The following is a 4,987-nucleotide window of genomic DNA, read 5'->3' on the forward strand; positions in this document are numbered from 1 at the left end:
CCTCAGGTGTGTCCCCCCACACCACTCTGGCCCCGGGTGGCACCGGCGCCTCCCGGGCACGGGCTGAGGGGTGAGGGGGGTCCCAGCCCCGAGGGGTCCCAGCCCATTCCCCCTTTGCCATTTTGGAACCCGGGTGCTGCCCGATCCCAACCATTCCCTGATCCCACGATCCCTTCCATTTGCAGCCTCCGTTCGTTCCTCCGGGTGCCCCCAGCTCTCTCCTCTCCGTGCCCCTCCAGGACACTCCCGCCCGCCGGGATGAGCCGAGGAGCCCGAGGGGAAGGGATGAAACCGGTGCCGCTCCTTTTGGAGAGAACCCCGATCCCAACCCCCTGCACTGAACGAGGAGAGGGGGCCGTGGCCGGACCCTCGCTCTGTGCGAACCCCCCACACCCCGAGGGGTGCCCGAGCCCCTCGGGCACATCCCGGCTCCTCCTGCCTCATCCCGGAGCTGCGATGGAGCCTCGGCATCCCCCCAGCCCTGCCCAGGCTCCCCCCGGAGCCCGTGTCTATCTCCCAAATGGGGCAGGAATTAAAGTGCCAAGCCGAGGAGCTGATTCAGCACGGAGGAAGAGGTGAAGGTAAAAAGTTCAAATAAAAAAATAATGGGCCATTAGATGACCTCACTGGCAATGTGTTTTATTTAACGCGCGGCTGATGGCTCGGTGATGGCAGCGGCTGCTCCGGAGGCTGTAAAAGTCACGCCTGGCGCGTGTTCTCAGCCACCTCCCCGGGCTTTTGTGGCGCTGGGTGCTCCGGCAGTGACCTCCAGTGCCATCCCAGCCCCGAGGGTCCCGCTGTGTCCCCCCCCTTGCAGCTCACCTGGCAGCCCGAGGTGACATCAGGGAACCCCTGCAGTGACAAAAGCATTTTGCTTTGTCGCCCTTGTGGAGTCTGGAGGGTGACAGGGACCCTTGGAGTCTCCTCCAGGTCGAGGCTGGAGGCAGGTGGGATTTTTAGGATTGTAACAGCCCTGGTGCCAAGGGAGCAGCACTCACCCTGCCCCAGGCGTGTGGAGGGACAGAGGACACAAGGCCAGGCTGGACATTGGGGCTTGGAGCAGCCTGGGATGGTGGGAGGTGTCCCTGCCCATGGCAGGGGGTGGGACTGGGTGGGCTTTGAGGTCCCTTCCAACACAAACTGCTCTGGGATTCGACGACACCAAAGCACGTTCAGGATCTGCCTCTGGGGTCTGTCCCTCCTGTTTTTCCCTGGAGGATCTCGTCTCCCAGGGCACTGCTGGAGTTGGGGCATCACCAGCAGAAAGAGTTTTCTCTCTCTCTGAAAGTTTGCCCCTTCTGGGTGGCTTTGCCTCTGGCTCTGAGTGTGACACCAGGGCTCTGCTGCAGCTGAATTGGGGGAAGCAAAGGAGCAGAGAGAACCCCAGAACCCCCTTCCTTCCCCTTCCCAAAACCCTCTGGGATGAGCTGAAACCTGGGAGATGAAAGGAAGTAGCTTGCTGGGGAAAAGGCATCATTCCCACCCCAGCAAGAGGAGAGGGGCTCAGAGGTGCTGGGGGATCACAAATCCCCCACTCTGCCCCACCTCACTGGAGTGCAGCCCCTGATTCCACACCGTGTCCATATCCATGGAGTTGCCTCTGGCCCCTGTCCCAGTCTGAACTCTACCAGTGAACTGGTGCTGCTGGTCTGGTCCTGGGAGCTGTCAGGGATCCAGTGCCCCGCAGGGTCTCTGCCAGGGCTGTCAGAGTGTCCCAGCCCTGGAGGGGGGCCCTGCCTGGCTTTCCCTGCTCCCTGACCCCACCCTTTCCTTCCCAAGGATGGAGGGATATGCCAAACCTGAATCCAAGCAGCCTCGGTGCCAAAGCTGCCCCCTCACAGGGGGAGGGAGGTTTTGGGCAGCCCGGGGCCCGTCGGGGGCTCAGAGCCATTTCATGTCCCTCCTTCAGCCGAGACCAGGCAGCTCAGCACGCCCAGCCCTGCGTTTGCAGATGCTCCAGGATTTGCAACAGGATCTGCCTTGTCCTGCGGCTTCTCCCCCCAGCAAGGGACATCCACAGGTGTCTGTGTCACTGCCTGCCCCTGAGCCACCTGGCACAGGTCAGAGGTGACCACGGTCATCGATCCTCTTTATAAAAAGCTTTTTACCACATTTTATCCAGACCCTCCAGGAGGGGAGGGCTGGCGCCAGGGCAGGCGGGGAGTGTCCATCCCGTGCTGGGGTCCCATGGCTCGTGTGTGCAGGCAGGAGAGCTCCTCATGTGGTGACATCAATGCCACAGCCGGTGGGGACAAGGACCTCACAGCAGCCCCTGCTGCCTCCACGCTCCTCCAGACTTTTGCTCGGCTGGGCCCGGGGATGGTCCTCGGCCGTGGCGCTGAGCCCGGGGACCTCGGTCACTCTGCTCCGCGCTTTGGATTCTCCTGGGTGGCAGCACGGGATGCTCCCACCAGGGCCTGTGCCCCTGCCATGGCCCTGTGTCCCCACCAGGGATGTCCCTGTGCCCCAAAGTGCAGTGCAGGGGGGCTGTGATGCTCCCCAGACATTGGGGTCCCTGTTGCCAGCCCTAAACCTGCAGCAGGGTGAGCTGAGTGACACCTGTGTCACCACAGGGACTGGGGTCCTTCTGCACCCTCCAGCCACCAGTGAGAGGTGAACTGGCCAGACTGGGGAGCTGGGGCTGCTGGTGGGCAAGGAACAGGGTCAGCACCAGTGCCCCCCACCCTAGAGCTGTCCCCTGGCCTGTGGTGGCTGGGGGGGGGCTGGAGACAGAGGAGGAGGAGGGTGGAAGGAGGGCAGCAGCCACGGATTGTGCAGATTTTGAGAGGGGAGTGAGGGGAGTTTTGGGCTATTGAAGGCAAGTTCTGGGTGCTGAGGGCCACCACCTTCGGACCAAATGGGAGCCCAGGAGGTACCGGCTGGAGGTTGGGGGATGCTCATGGGGCTGCTCCCAGGCTGGGAAACAACCCCCGTCCCGCAGGGAAAAGCTCCTAAATTATTATTATTATTATTTTTCTCCGAACAAACGGGGCTTTGTAGCTGCTCGGCCGCTCGGAACGGGGCACCTGGAGCCTCTCGGTCCTCGAGGAGAGGGAAAAACCTGGCTCAGAGGTTTAACTCTTCCCTGTGAGCACGGAGGCGGCCAGGGGGCAGCTCCCGGAGAGGGGACATGCCAGGACAGCCACTGCAGAGCCCGGAGAGGGGACACACCGGGACAACCCCCGCGGTGCCGGGGGAGGGGACACACCAGGACAGCCCCTCGGCGCCCCAGGGACACCCTCTGCCCCGGCCTCCTGGCGCTCACTTAATTACACGGGAAGGGGGGGCGGTGTCAGCTAATTGCAGAGGGCGATTGATTGGGAAAATGTCATCTTCACTGGCCTCTGTTGCCAGGGTGACCTCGGCCGTTCTCGTTCCCGGGTGCCCAAAGCCACCCGCTATGCGGCCTGCGGGGGAGACACGGGGGTGGGGTGTGGAAATCCCTTTCCTTCCTCCGAATCCAGCCCCGATGCTCCGGAAGCGGCGAGAGGTTGCGACAGCCGGGGCACGCCGCGGTTCGGGACCCCGCTGTGCCCGAGGGGCCACTGGCCCTTCCTGCGGTGCCGGTGCCGCCTTCGCGGAGGGGGTTGGCAGGCGGGGACGGGGCAGCGGGCGGGACACGGCAGGTGAGGGCTGAGATGCTGCAATTCCGTGCGGATGCTGCTCAGCCCTGCGGGATCGCCGCGGGAGCGACAGGCGGGTGATGGGCTCAGGGAGAGGCTGGAGCACCCTGGTTTCGTGGGAGGTGCCCACGGCAGGGGATGGAAGGAATTGGGCTTTAAGTCCCTTCCGACCCCAAGCAGTCTCCGGTTCCGTGACTCCCCAGCCCCGCTGTGGCCTCCGCCCTCTGTCACCGCTGGGCCCTGCTCAGACCTCCCAACCCAAACCTCCCTCCCTGCCCGCTGTGCCCGGAGCTCTCCGCTCGGGCTGGACCCCCCCGGCAGCCCCCGAGCTTTGTTTCAAACCTGTGCCACCGTCACCAGCCCCGCGGGACAATGAGCAGCAGCCCCGGGGCAAGGCCTGGCAGAGGCTTCTCCCTCTTTGCCAGGCTGGGAATGTGCCCAAATCTGCCCCCACTGCAGGGCAGATGTCAGTGTCAGCCGCAGACGGAGCACGGGGACATACAAGGGAACGTGGGGAGTGTATGGGGACATGGGGACACACTTGGGGACACCAGGACATGTCCAGGGACATGGGGACAGGGGGATGTGAGGACATGTAAGGGGACACAGGCGCGTGAGGATGTGTAGGGACACAGGGACGTGTACGGGGACGTGGGCACACTCAGGAGAACACAAAGACACATACGTGGACTGGGGACATGTGTAGGGACATGGGGACACGTATGGGGACATGGGGACACAGGGACGCAGCAGGCACCGCTCATGGAGCTCGCAGGAGCCGCTCCCGGCTGCGCAGTAAATGCTTTATGGACTGTGGGGCCGGCGCTGGGCGATCGCCTCCGGCTCTCTGCGGTTAATTGCGGGCAGTAATTAACGTAATGACGGCCATCGCAGGACCACTGCGGGTGTGCAGGATGAGTGCGGGGTGGACACCAGGCTCTGGCCTCATTAGCTGCCGTCACTAACGAGGTGGCCTCTGTTCCCAGCTGGGTCCGCAGTCCCGGTGCTGGCACCGCCCGGAGGTGCCGGGGCTCCTTTGTGCCTTCGGCCTCCTCTTCCTCGCTGTCCCCTCCTCCCGCCTTCCTCGGTCCCCAGGGCCCGGCCCAAAGCCCCCGAGCCACACCCCGGGGGGCTCTGGGGGGGCCTGGTGATCCCCAGTGGCACCAGTCCAGCCCCGGGGCTGCCCAAATCTGCCCCGGGAATGGATGTTCGTGCCCACCCTGCCCTGGCATCCAGTCTGGGACCACCTGCATCTCCTCTGGGATGGTGGCAGGGACACCCTGACCGTGTCACCGTGTGCCGGAGCCCGGACAGATCGCACGGGAACGGCTCCTGCAGCAGCAGCCGGGCAAATCCGAGCAGGG

Source organism: Corvus brachyrhynchos, unplaced genomic scaffold (genome assembly GCF_000691975.1).
Source record: "Corvus brachyrhynchos isolate BGI_N302 unplaced genomic scaffold, ASM69197v1 scaffold130, whole genome shotgun sequence".
NCBI lineage: Eukaryota > Metazoa > Chordata > Aves > Passeriformes > Corvidae > Corvus > Corvus brachyrhynchos.